General features: G+C 39.3%; 1 protein-coding gene across 1 annotated transcript in view; it reads right to left on the reverse strand.

Annotated features, from left to right (window-relative positions):
• TRABD2B (TraB domain containing 2B) overlaps window positions 1-15195 on the reverse strand; it is a 263245-nt gene that overhangs the window by 142892 nt on the left and 105158 nt on the right. The window lies entirely within an intron of this gene.

A 15195-nucleotide genomic window follows, 5' to 3' on the forward strand; every position in this document is an offset into this window, starting at 1 on the left:
TTAAATGACAACTTCATGTCACAACTTGTACAAGCACCAACTAGAATGGACGCTTGTCTGGACCTGGTTTTAACAAACAACGTTGATCTTTTGACCAACATTCAAGTAGGTGAGCACTTGGGAAATAGTGATCACAATATAGTGTCCTTTGAAATAAACTCAAAAAAACAAAAGCACATGGGGTATACTAAAACATATAATTTTAAAAAGGCCAATTTCAATAAGATAAGGGAAGCTTTACAATATATTGACTGGCATAAACTCTTTAGTGAAAAGAACACTGAGGATAAATGGATCATCTTCCAACAAATATTAGAAAGGTACATTTCTCAGTATGTACCATTGGGAAATAAGTATAAAAGAAACAAATTAAAACCAATGTGGCTTAGTAGAGAAGTAAAACAAGAGATTAAAAATAAGAAAAGGGCATTTAAAGCATTTAAATCAGACAAATCAGATGCATCTTATAAAAGATATAAGAAAGCAAATAATGCGTGCAAAAAGGCAATTAAACTTGCTAAACTTCAAAATGAAAAAATGATAGCTAAAGAGAGCAAAACCAACCCCAAAGCATTTTTTAAGTACATAAATTCCAAAAAACCCAAAAATGAAAGTATAGGTACACTTAAAACTGAAACGGGGGTGTTAGTTAATGAAGACCAAGAAAAGGCAGGAATTCTAAATAACTATTTCTCCTCCGTATATATTAAAGAAGAACCCATGGCAATAGATGTGCAAATGATTGCTACTAAAAACTTGCAGAATAATTGTAATTGGTTAACTCAAGACAATGTGCTGCAGCAACTAAAGAAAGTTAATATAAACAAAGCTCCAGGGCCTGACGGTATCCATCCACGTGTACTTAAGGAACTAAGTGTAGAAATAAGTGAACCTCTGTTTTTAATCTTTCAAGATTCTTTTCTTTCAGGAAGTGTTCCGGAGGATTGGAGGAAGGCAGATGTGGTTCCTATATTCAAAAAGGGTTCAAAATCCTTGCCTGGAAATTATAGACCTGTGAGCTTAACTTCTGTGGCTGGTAAAATATTTGAAAGGTTATTAAGGGATAATATTCAAGAATTCCTTGAGAAGAATATGGTTATCAGCAAAAATCAGCACGGTTTTATGAAGCACAGGTCATGTCAAACTAACTTGATTGCGTTCTACGAAGAAGTAAGTAGAAGTATAGATCAGGGTGTTGCAGTGGATGTGATCTATTTGGATTTTGCCAAGGCATTTGATACAGTTCCACACAAAAGATTAGTGTTCAAACTCAAGGAAATCGGTCTCGATGAAAATGCTTGTTCTTGGGTAGAACATTGGCTTAAAAACAGAATACAAAGAGTTGTCGTTAATGGTAAATTTTCAAGCTGGACAGAGGTGGCAAGTGGTGTCCCTCAGGGGTCTGTTCTGGGACCCCTTCTATTTAACATTTTTATAAATGATCTTGAAGACAGCATTGAAAGTCATGTTTCAGTGTTTGCAGATGACACAAAACTTTGTAAAATAATACAATGTGAGCAAGATATTACTTTGCTGCAGAAGGATTTAGATAGACTGGAGGACTGGGCACTCAAATGGCAGATGAAATTTAATGTTGAAAAATGCAAAGTTATGCACTTCGGCGTAAAGAATACACAAGCAACGTATACCCTTAATGGAAGCGAATTAGGGATAACAACACACGAAAAGGACTTGGGAATTGTTATAGACAACAAACTATGCAACAATGTGCAATGTCAATCAGCAGTGGCCAAGGCCAGTAAGGTATTGTCATGCATGAAAAAGGGCATTCATTCTCGGGACGAGAATATCATTTTGCCTCTCTATAAATCACTGGTAAGACCACATATTGAATATGCTGTGCAATTTTGGGCACCTGTTCTAAAGAAGGATATCATGGCACTAGAAAAAGTGCAGAGGCGGGCTACAAAATTAATAAAAGGAATGGAACATATCAGCTATGAAGAAAGGTTAACAAATTTAAACCTATTTAGTTTAGAAAAACGTCGCCTGAGAGGGGATATGATAACATTATACAAATATATTCGGGGCCAATACAAACCATTGTGTGGAAATCTATTCACAAACCGGACTTTACATAGGACACGAGGCCATGCGTTTAGACTGGAAGAAAGAAGATTTCGTCTAAGGCAAAGGAAAGGTTTTTTTACTGTAAGAACAATCAGGATGTGGAATTCTCTGCCTGAAGAAGTGGTTTTATCAGAGTCCATACAGATGTTCAAACAGCTACTAGATGCATACTTGCAAAGACAGAATATTCAAGGATATAATCTTTCAATGTAGGGTAATAACTGCTTGATTCAAGGATAAATCTGACTGCCATTCTGGGGTCAATAAGGAATTTTTTGTCCTAGCTTGTTGCAAAATTGTGCTTCAAACTGGGGTTTTTTTTTTTTTTTTTCTCTTTTGGATCAACAGCAAAAAACAGGTGTGAGGAAGGCTGAACTTGATGGACGCAAGTCTCTTTTCAGCTATCTAACTATGTAACTATGTATTTATCTATATATATATATATATTTGCGGTTATTTGTATTTTATATATATATATAGATATATATAGAATGTCATTCTAAGTGTATTTTGTTACCGATATATATATATTAATAACAAAATACAGTTAGAATGAAATTACATATGCATATATAATTTATATTAAATTTTGTTTCAATCTTTTATTTATTTATTTTATTATTTTATTTATTTATTATTTTAATTATACGTATTTATATACAATATATATATGTACATCTATTATATATAATATATATACATATTATATATATATAAAAATATATTTAATTTATTTTTACACTTGTCTTTTATTTTTTTTTTATACTTCCCACCAGCAGGGGGACTGTCTGATATTTCAAACAGTCCCCCTGCTGGCAGATCCACAGCCAGCTATAGAGGGCCATGTGATCGCTCTTTGAGAGCGATCACATGGCCCCCGGGGGCCTGATTTGCCGTTGGAGGGCTGCCTGGGCTGTGAGGCAGTCCTCCCGAAGCGGATCGCGGCGGAGGTAAGTACATCTTACCTCCGGGGGCTGGAAGCTGCCAGCTCTGTTATCTACCCTGAGCGTGACTCGGGGTTACCGCTTCTGGCAGCGAAAATTAACCCCGAGTCACGCTCGGGAATACCGCTAGCCTGGTTAAAGGACAACTGTTACCTCACAACAATTGTTTTTAATATCCTCATCCTTAAATCAGATTTATTTTTAAATTACGTATACGTAAAAGAAAATTAAAAGAGAAAAGCTCATCCCTACCTTTAGTATATAACAGGATTCTTCAGCCATATACATGCATCTTGGGTCAGTGTTTTAAAATCACCAGTCTCTGTGGTCTTCTCTGCTTCTGTCTAGGGAGTGAAGCTGGGAAGTCCATTGAGACTAAATGTTGGTTATTAAACACCGCCTGACCCAAGGTGCATGTGTATGGCTGGAGGATCCTGTCATATACTAAAGGTAGGGATGAGTTTCTAATTGTTTTAAAATACCCGTAAAAAGAAATGGAAATCTTTCTTTTCAAAACGTGATGCAAAGATTATTGTATTAAAAATAATTTTGAGCTTCCGGTTGCCTTTAAATGGTATCCCGGTAGTTTAAATCAGGAAAACTGCAGTCTGGGGAGAATTTACAACTTCAGTGCCGTATTTCAAGATGACGTCCCCCAATAATAAGTAATTAGAGTTAACCCTAATGCAATTTTGAATCATTATAAATAAGTTGTAATTATAGCTAATTTTATATAGCATAGACATACAACATACAACCTAAGAGAGTGAAAGTTTTCAAACGATCACTTTGGTAATTTTTTTAAAAGGGTTACTCCAACAACCATAACCACTTCAGTCATTTGAAGGGGTCATGATGGTGAGAGTCTGGATGTGCAGTGTTTCTGATTGAAACATTCTTCATTTAGAGATAGTTGCACGTGTGTGCCGGGGGCTAGTTGCACTCTCTGCACCACATGACTTAGGGAGCCCAGAACTTTGTTCCAGGCTACCTAAAGTGAATTCTGGTCATATTTTCTTCTGTCGTCAGTTCTGTTGGCAGTATGTGATAATCTACTTCATAAAAGCTTTCCACTCCCTATGTGTGCTCCCTCCTGCCTCCCTCCATATCTTGAATAGTTTAATTTTATTTTTTAATTAACATATCCCTCCCCCACTCCATCCCCTCCTCTCTGCCTCTCCGCCTCTCCCCTTGCCGGATCAGATTGCGTGCATGCGCTCTGATCCAACGAAACAGTCCAATCACAGGCCAATCTAAGATGTAAGCTGTCAGCCAAACCAAATGTGTGGACTTGGGTTGGAGTAACTCTTTAATATTTAGCATGGAAGACAATGGCTGTTTTTGCAGACTTTAAGACTCTAGCTTTTTGTTTTCACATGTGATTCCACACACGGCTCAAAGGGTATTTATCATATAGTGCATTAGTAAGGGCTTTGGGAAGAATTTCTAAACAAGACTTTAAGCAGCATAGCTTTTTGATAGATTTTTTTTTTTTTTAATTCAAAGTGAACTAAAAATTTTAGACCTAAATAGTGAAATTGGAAAACTTCCCCAATTAGATCTGTCTCCAGTTTGGCTTTTTGACCTACAATTTTAAATTCACTTTGAATGTGTGTCAGTTTACTGTCCCCCTCACTCTTACCAAATATCTTCTAGTGGCTTGGTAAAAATCAGGGCTTTCTTGCATGGGCGTCCACGGGGGGGGGAGGGGGGGGGGCAAGGGGGGGCACGGCTCTGGATGGTTTGCCCCCCACCCCAGTTTGCCTCCCCACGGCTCTGGATGGACCACTTAAAAGACAAATGTTTTTTGTTTTTTTTTCAGAAACAGGGGAAGAGCTTTGCGTGACGGGCAAAAATCCAATTTTTGTCAAACAGATTCACCAAAACCTCTACACTACAATGTCCTCCTGGTAAAGGTGCATAGAGTGTCAGTTACGCAGCACGCTCACATGGAGTAAAAAGTTCAGTCTCTATAGATATTTTTCAGTCATTTTTCTCTCTTGCTTTGTAACAGCTGTTTTAGATATAGAATTTTACTCACTGATATCCTTCTTATCAAGACATAAATAATATTCAGACTTCAAATCAAGCTATGTTCGTGATTCATCATAATTACATATAAAATTAGTACCCAAGCCATAATCATTTACACATACCACACTTTTCCTCTTCTCTTTTTGCTTGGCAGAATCCCCAAAACATATATAAAAAAAAGTTTTAACCGTATTAACCGTATTAACTATATGCACCTTCTCAATATATACAGAAAAAAAAACCGCAGTAAATAAAATATTGTTACTTTGGTATTGTCACAGAGGAAACATCCCATATAAAGAAAACATAAAAAATAGAACCTCATATGTGTAACTTAACTAAATATAACAAGGTAAATTGCAGTTAAACTTACATGTAACATAGACTGTGACGTCATCAAGATTGATCACATTTGTAATGTCAAATGCTTCTCACACATAAGCAATGTGGAAAGATGGCACGTGAACGATATTAAAACTATTTAAGTCCAAAGCCAATATAATGGATGTCTAAACTAAGGAGCATGGGCCCAAGGAGCATGAGCATGGAGCCACAAGGAGCATGGGCACTACAAAATGCAAACACAGCAGTTTTAAACTACAGGTACTTACTTACCAACTGGGTTCCGTTCCTACGACCTGGTCGTAGAACGAATTGGTCGGTAAGTGAGGAGTTAAGGGATTCCCTTCTCTGGTGTGCTTGTCTACAAACGCTTGTCTATGAACGCAGGGAATCCCTTTTATCTATGAAAAAGCATAGATTTGAGGGATTCCCTGCTCTGTTGCATTCGTCTATTTTCGGGGAAATTTCCCCGAACATAAAGGAACGCAGCAGAGCAGGGAATCCCTCTAATTCCCACGACGGCTTGCACTTACCGTGAGAGCTGGTCATAAGTGTGAGCTGTCAAAAAAAGAGGTAGGTCGCAAAACGAGGACCACCTGTACACTGTGACAGAGCAGTGACAATTTCTGTGCCTCAAAAGATGAAGCCATTTTGGTGCTTAAAGAGACACTCTGGGCACAAATATTACTTGAATGCATTTGCTAGGTGTTGGCCTCATTAATATGATCTATTATTGCATGCTCAAACTATTATAGTTTTTGAATAAAATGAATTAATGTTTTGCAGAATGCTGCACCATAAGCCTGCCTACTTAGCCACACCCACTTACTCCAGAAAAATACTTCCTTATCAAATCTATGTACACAGCTCAGCTGCTGACAGTACTGAATGATCTGAACAACAAAATAACCTGCATTAGAAGGAGAGGACACACATCTAGCCATATAGCAAGGATATCACTACCTGTTAATAGTTTCTCTGTCTGACTGCAGGAAGGTTGTGAATTAAAAGCAGGTCACTCAATACTGCTGGGGCTGAGACTGAGTGCATACCTTTGATAAGGAACTGTTTTTGGCATGAGGAGCATGGCTAAATAGGTAGGCTTATGGTGCAACAGTCTGCAAAACATTAAATGTTTTGTGCAAAAACTATAAAAAATTGAGCATGCGAGTTCAACAAGAGTACAACAAATTAATAAGGTGAGAAGCACGCAAGCGCCTCTAGTGGCTGTCAATGAGACAGGCACTAGAGGTTTTGGAGGCTGGATTAACCCTCAGTATAAACATAGCGGTTTCTCTGAAACTGCTATGTTTATAAAAAAAAAAGAGTTAATCCTAGAGGGACCTGGCACCTAGACCACTTCATTAAGCTGAAGTGGTCTGGGTGCCTAGAGTGGTCCTTTAAGCTGACCTGCCAGTCAAGATAGAGAGAGAATAGAGGGAGGAATAAAACCAGAAACAATGGATTTGTTTTTCTTTATCCAATGCAATGTGTGCACGGTGTGTGCTCTGCGTGTGCGCGGTCTGAACTGGATTGTAAAGTAGACACATGCAATTTGTTTCAGTTCGAATGTGAATTCGGATGAATTTCGGGCAATTCGGACATTTGGATACTTCCGAATGTCCGAAATGCCGAATTGCCGAAGTGCCGAATTGCCTTAGTCCCGAATTTCGGAAGTGCCAAACCAAACCGATTGGCCGAAGTGCCGAATTTCGGAAGTGCCAAAGTGCTTCGGATTTCTGAAAAGTGGCAAAAAAAGGGAGGGAGGGGAAATTATGTGAATGATGACATGGTTAGGGTTAGGGTAGGGCTATGGAAGGGTTAAGTTAGGGTTAGGGTAGGGTTAAGTTAGGGTTAGGGTTAGGGGAGGTTAGGGTTGGGTTAGGGTAGGGTAGTGATAAGGTTAGGGTAGGGTTAGGGTAGGGTTAGGGTAAGGTTAGGGGTAGGGTTAGAGTAGGGGTAGGGTTAGGTTAGGGTTAGAGTAGGATTGGGTTGCTGTAGCATTAAGGTAGGTTAGGGTTAGGTTAGGGCTGGGTTAGGCTTTGGGTAGGGTTAGGTTAAATTTAGGGCTTGGTTAGGGTAGAGTTGGGTTAGGGTTAGGGTAGGGGTAGGGTTAAGGTGGGGTTAGGCTTAGGTTAGGGTTAAGGTAGGGTTAGGGTAGGGTAAGATTAGGGTAGGGTTAGGTTAAGGTAGGATTAGGATAGGGTTAGGGATAGGGTTAGGGGAGGGTTAGGGTAGGCTTAAGTTAGGGTTAGGGGAGGTTAGGGTTGGGTTAGGGTAGGGTAGTGTTAAGATTAAGGTCAAGGTAGGGTTAGGGTAGGGGTAGGGTTAGAGTAGGATTGGGTTGCTGTAGCGTTAGGGTAGGTTAGGGTTAGGTTAGGGTAGGGTTGGGTTAGGGTATGGGTAGGGTTAGGTTAAATTTAGGGCTTGGTTAGGGTAGAGTTGGGTTAGGGTTAGGGTAGGGTTAAGGTGGGGTTAAGGTTAGGTTAGGGTTAAGGTAGGGTTAAGGTAGGGTTAAGGTTAGGGTTAGGGTAGGGTAGGATTAGGGTAGGGTTAGGTTTAAGGTAGGGTTAGGGAGCCCTACAGATTTTTCTAAGTGTCGAAGTGCCGAAGTCCCAAATTGCCGAAGTCCCGAAGCGAAGTGCTGAATTTCTGAACCGAACCAAAATGTTGGATCATGCACATCCCTATAGTAAAGTTAATTGCTCTTTTTTTTATATACAAATTTAAAAGATACTGATGCATCACAGGAAAAAAGGGTAATCCAAGTTATATAGTAATTTCAATGTTTTATTTAATGGTGTAATTTCCAAAGAGGTGAGAATTCCTCTTTAAAGGGACACCCCAGACCACTAAAGCACTTTATCATGCTGAAAAGTTTGTCCTCTTTTTTTTTATTTTGTAAAAACTGCAGATTTCAATTGAAATTTACACTTTTATAAATCAACCTTGTTGCACCCTTCTGTCTGTCAATCAGACAATGGGTCCTGTTACTTCCTGATTTGGTTAGCTCAGTGGAGATATACTTAAGAGGCAGCAAGCGCCCACAGCACCTGTCTCGCAAAGACTTCTCATTAAGCGGCATTGGGAAGTCTGTGATTGGACAGCCACAGTAAGTCTGGATGAGGTTAGAAGGGGAGGGCTTGCAAAGGCTGCAGGCAAGAGATCTGTAGGTTTTGCACGTCCTTTTAGCTATAACCCGAATGAAAATATGTATAATCAAATGCATACACGTTTTCATTTGGGATCAATCTACTAAAAAGTAATTTAAATATATTTTTATTTGGGCAGTGGCGTGTCCCTTTAACCCCTTAAGGACCAAACTTCTGGAATAAAAGGGAATCATGACATGTCACACATGTCATGTGTCCTTAAGGGGTTAAGTACCATTTTTAGGAATCATAATGAGGAAAATGCATAACTAATTTATTCACAATGGATTAATGAGCTCTTTGATGCTGCTTGGGTCTTTTGAAGTCTTTTTCAACAATGCATCAAATGGGTATTCGTAAGTGGCCAAACTGAATTCTTGCACTCAAATTGGCTGGGGACAAAAACACCTGAATATGATTTTGGATCGTATTAAATTAAATTACAACATAAAAAATACAGCTGTCACTTTAAACCAACGAAACCATTATGTCAATTTGTTTTGCATAATTAGTTACTTTAGGTATTTTTCATTAGTTTGTTCACCAATTGAAGAAATGACAAGAAATGACGAGGGAATTTAAAATTTTATGCCAAAATAGCTGAGCTGGAATTATATTTCAACTCAAATACATTTTTAATTATAAGATTTTGACATACATTATGCAATTCCCAATTGACAAAAAAATGCAGATTCTGCAGAATTCCTAGTGCAGTGAATGAACTTGTTTAAAAAAAATATGGGATTTATTCACTAAATCTAAAAGTGTGGTGAAATGAATCATTAGGCCAAAAAAATAGATTGCATCCCAATGGTCCTGATTTCGAGAGCAGTCACGATTTTTAGATCCTGTCCCGCCGTCCAGCCTTAAATCCCTGTTGGCCAACTTTTAAGGACACCAGGAAACTGCCCCCAGCAATCATAGCATGAGTGCAATATTAGAAACGTTCGCTCTATGCTCAGGGCACCAAAACCGTGCTCTATGCAGGGTCAGTCCTCAGTGGGCCGGCTAAAATTATTGGCAGGCAACCTAGTGTGTATTCATGCCAGGCTGACCTGCCGGTAATATGAGCAGATATGGCCCCTTTCCACGCAGGTCTGTCTCCTGTTGGCAGAGCCAGTGTCACGATTGCGTCACTGGCAGGGCCATCTTTCCCCATTGGCACGCTGGGCGGTTGCCAGGGGGCACCACAGGTATGGGGGCCCCACCTCAGTGCCCAGTGTGCCAGGCCAACAGGGGAGATCCTTTGATCGTTCATTTGAAATAAAAAATCTTGAGCTGCCCAAGATTATTGAAAGCTACTCTCAGTTGCTGTTTATAGCTTCCTTTTTTCTAAAAAAAAAATGTCAACAATGTTAAAATGCTGTTTCTGTCTTCTTAGCTTCGCTGTCTTAATATGATTATCAAGAATCGTGAATTAAACTAGCCTAACTCCCACTAATCTCAGACAGACTGTTTCGAGATTGGGCGTCTCTGTCCAGCAGAGTGTCAGTCAAACTGTGAATTACCGAGAATGATGCATGTATGACATGCCAAGAACTCCCTTCCCAATTGCTCCCTTCCTTCCACGCACTGCATGCTCCTTCCCACCTCTCTCTGTTTCCATCAGTATATATATATATATTTTTTAAACTCCCTCCCCATTCCAGCCAGGAGTGTGTGCATGTGCTCTGAGCTGGCAAACCCACCAAGCCTGTGACTGGACTGCGCAAGGTTCCTGTGACGTCAGCACTGAGAGCATTATTTCACAAATGTTTCAATTATGTATATATGTTGAAGTACACTGATTGGCCCATTCTTGTGACCTATTTGGTTTGTCCAAAATGTTAACCTGAATATTTTTTTCTAACTGAAAAAAACAAAAAATTATTTAACCAGACAAAACTTTCTTGCCATTTCCAACTTCTCAACAATGGGCACCGGATGCATCGGTCTCACTAGGGTCCATTGGTACTCAGGACCAGTCACATCTCTAACCTTTCTTTTACTGGGATTGTGCCTCTAATCATGAACCTCTGAAATGGGAAGAATCAATACTTTCATTAATTGCAACTATACCTGCACCACTAAAGTAAAAGTATTGTTCACTATCTGGGTTATTAACTAAGTCTAAATGAAAAAAATAGTAGATATTTAGGTGGAATTATTAGGAATTCACTATGAAAGTTTTAGGCTTAAAATGATACTGTAAACACCAAAACACCTTTACGTTTATGAAAAATGTTGGGTGTCCAGGCCATGCCCCTGTAGTCTCACTACTCAATTCTCTACCATTTAGGAGTTAAATTACTTTTGTTTCAATGAGATGTGACAGCACAGTGTGTTTACTTAGACGTTTTTATCTCCTGCTCTGTTAAGTTAACTTTAATCACATACAGGAAGCTCCTGCAGGTTCTAACAGGCTATTAACAGAGCAGGGTATAAGATATTCTTACTTAAACAGACTGTGCAATAAAGGAAGTTTAAAGATCAGATTTCGCTTTACAGGAAATGTGTAAGATTGTGTTGGTCACATGCTGGGGAGGTGTGTCCAGAGAGCATACACAAAGCAAATTAACTTGTAAATGGCAGAGAATTGAGCAGTTAGACTGAAGGGGTATGACCTTTGCACCAAAACCAGATTTAGATTTAGATTCCCTTTAAATAGGCAAAATGTAAAATATAAATAAATAACATGCAAAAATATTAAATAGTGGCCCCTGTTTGCAAAATATTACCAATAGAAAAAGATTTGAGATTGCGCTGATAACGTAATGCGTTGTCGATTTAGACTAAAATTGCTGATATGACTACTTTTGCTTACACTTTGCATTGTGGTTTTCAGTTTAGCAATAATTTCTAAATTGAAAAACCAAAAGTGTTTTTTTTTTTTTTTGGGGGGGGGGGGTTTACGCGTTTTATTTATTTTATGTTACTAGCTCAATGTATTTCCCATAGCGCTATAAAATGTGAAACATTTAAAGAAAGTAGATGATGCATGCACTATAAACGTATTTTAAACCTGCTATTCTCTTTTTTTGTCTCTATAAAAATATAAATTTTTTGACAATGATTTTGCCATCTGCCTTTGATTTAAGCAGAGGATTTTATTTGATGAGCCCTGTATTGTTTCAGCCGGTCCCCTCACAGCTGTTTGTCAGATTCCAGAATTCTGTATCTACTTTAGAAATCCTAAAGATCCGGATAGCTGTTCAGGCGCACCAAGACAGGTTTATTACTAGAGATTACTAAATATTTACTGCAGTACTCCAGCAGCAATATTGTACATTTTATACGCATTAGCCATGATGGGATTTTTCCGTCATATCTCATGAAAATGATCCCTGATATTATATACGCAGGGACATTACAGCACTCAAAATCCATTTACCCCTAATACCATGACAACAAACTCCAAACAGCCACGTGTCCCGAGATTTGCAGTTAGCCAGTTGCAGGGATGCAAGCAGTTAAGTCATGTCCGCTGTAACCGTGTGTGATGGTGTTTGGTGAGGGATGGGCACGACTCCAACAGAACATGACCTGCCCAAAAAGTAGGCATAGTTTGCTTGTAAATGGTAAGACATAATGCCATTTTTACAAAATGGAAACAGTTTGTAAATGGCTGAGATTGACAGAGATTAATTGCGTAAATCTCCTAACTTCTGCCTATCTTCACAGTAAACTAATAAAAGTCTAGTTAATATTAGAGGTAGTTATGGTTTATGCATCAATTAAAACGATTCACTTATCTGTAACGTGAATCGCTGTATATCATTGTTAAACCGCAGTGTATCTAGTAAAGCAAACATTATTCGACATGTACAGAGAAAACAAAACGTGAAATTAGCCACACAGCAACACTGCTAATTATTATTATTATTATTATTAATATTATTATTATCTGTGACGTTTGATCATTGATGATGCTGTTTGAAGAAACATTATTTATTACTGTTATTCAATAGTTAAAGGGACACTGTAGGCACCCAGACCACTTCATCTCATTGAAGTGGTCTGGGTGCAATGTACCAGTCACACATAGTCCTGCAATGTAAGTCAGCCTCTACTGGCCTAACTGAGGACATACAGCATCAGTTAAACCCCGTAGGAAAGCATTCCTCGCCGCACATGTGAACTAGCCCCTAGTCAGATGACGTCAGAAGAGGCAGGACAAGTAGCTCAAGGTGATACTGTGTTGCTTCATACTGTTGCATGCTGCTTTGACTTGAAGGGATTGTATAGTGTTAGGATTACAAACCTGTATTCCTAACACTATAGCCCCCTCTGCTTCGACTCTCCTTTGCGCCCTCCCAGCCAATAGTGTTAAAAATTTATTTTTACTTCCTCTGTGTAAAAAGGTTGCAATGCATACTCATTCCTGTGGCAACACTATATCACATTTAACTACCTGAGAGATAATTTTAAATTCCTGGGATTGGGGTGTCACCTACAGGCACATGAAAGATGCACTCAAGGCTGGAATTGGGCCATTATCTCACAAGAATGCATTTAAAGGAACCCTCTACACACCCTAACCACTACTTTGCCTCCACCACTTTCAACAAACAGCTCAAAGTTTTATGTCTAAGCAAAGTCATGCACTGCGGGGCTAAGCTCAGGAGAGCTAATGAAAGTTGCCATTCTTCTTTTAAGTTTTTAAATTGTATAGCTTGTGATGTAGTCCAGCATCAATATTTCATATCCTAGGAAGGACTGCAGAAAAAGAATACTCAAATATATCATCTTACTGAGGTTGATAAAATCAGTACCATCCATTACCTTGGTCAATGATAATAGACCAAGATGTTCTTGGACACTAGCAAAAATCTAATCACCTTTTTTAATTTATTTGAAGCAAAAGTATTGGTGAACATTGTCATGACAGCTAAAATTCTAAATATATTCTGGAAAATGTTTAATAGCTAAATTGCCATTTTTAAATCCAAAATCTCAAAACATAGAGATTTTAGTTCTACGAAGAGACAATGTCACTGGCACAGTCATCTAGAAGTCACTTTGTAACATGCACAGGGATGTCAGCCACGCCACATATCATGATAAGCGTTTACCCAGAGCCACTCAGCTCTGAGTGTAAACTCAGTAAATTGAAGCAAGCTTTTAGATATGACATGAGGAATTAGGCGTAAAGACCGGGGAAATTCGCATAATTAGCCTTTGTTGTTGCACATTCCTTACCAAGCTTTTCAAGCAACCAACAAGCCAGTCACACACGCAGGCCGACCAAGAGAAAACAAACCTAATCCCATTATTTCCCCGGGCAAATGAGAGCCACGTGTAGAATAACAAGGAGAGAAGTGAGGCAGTGAGAGGAGATGAATCACTCTGTGATTAAAGAGGGAGATCACTTGAATGGGGCCAAATATATAAGAATCAGAACAGTGCAAGCAGACATTGCTACACAGCGAGCTGTTCTGAATGCTTCGAGCCCACAAGACAATAAAACATGTGAGATAAAATGACAGACAGACAGGAGCTCTTTAATGGGTATGTGGGTAGTTGGAGACCCCCCTATTAACCCCTTAAGGACACATGACGTGTGTGACACGTCATGATTCCCTTTTATTCCAGAAGTTTGGTCCTTAAGGGGTTAAGGGGATTATAAACTGTTTAGACTAGAGTTTCCCTACGGAGCCTGAATTCACTTTATGGGTATTCTATGTCAATACGTCCTTAGATTTTTTTGTATTTTCTCAGTTTACGGCTTACTGCTAGAAGGCGAATTTAGCCACTGCAGTTGGAATTGTAGCACAGTTTATTGTGGTTTACCTTTATGGCACCAACACCTTCTGGAGAGCTGTGTGGTAGGCTTATTACATGTATTCTTCTTCCAATGGCTACCATTAAGTCAGTTAAGGTGGATGTGTAGGTGGATGTGTAGGGCCTGGGTTCAGACAGAGGGAGGTCTCCCTGAGCTGTTAACAATATCATAAAAACTCTTTACATTGTCCTCTAACTCCTCACTATCTCAAGGCAGCTTTGTGGTTTGCACCAATCTTGGATGCAGATCACTATAAGAACTGCCTCGCAATTCCCTGCCGCTTCTCTATTGACAGAGAGCCGGAACTACAAAGAAGCCCTTAATGTGATCTGCACTGAATATTTGCACAGACCACAAAGCTCCCCAACTGCATTCTGCTCACCCTCCACCAGATCACCAGAGAATGCTCTTCACTGGATGACTTGGGAAAAGTAGGGGCAGGAAAGGGGCAAAACACATACACTCAGCCATTACTCACACACACTGCACTCAGCCACCCCACACACACACAGAATAGAGCACAGGGCTCCACGAAGGAGCCCCAATCTGGCATCCTACCTAGGGCCCTAGACAACCTTAACCTGGCTCTGGAAGAGAGATATTTCAGATGCACAATGGCAGCAGAACCATGCTGGGGCAACTAGGATCAAAAATTAAAGGAACACTCTGGGCACCAAACAAGTTCATCTAAATTATTTTGTTTTTGTGCCAGAAAGCCCCCGGAGGCACTCTTACCTCAAGTGGTTAAACTGTTTAACCCCACATCACCTATCTGATCTACTTAAGCTGGAGTAGTTAAATATCTCTACAAAGTAAAGCACGGCCAATGCAGAACTTCTCTCAGTCAATGAGCATGGTCTTTATGGTGCTG

The sequence above is a fragment of the Pelobates fuscus genome, chromosome 7, assembly GCF_036172605.1.
Source record: "Pelobates fuscus isolate aPelFus1 chromosome 7, aPelFus1.pri, whole genome shotgun sequence".
In the NCBI taxonomy this organism is placed as follows: Eukaryota; Metazoa; Chordata; class Amphibia; order Anura; family Pelobatidae; genus Pelobates; species Pelobates fuscus.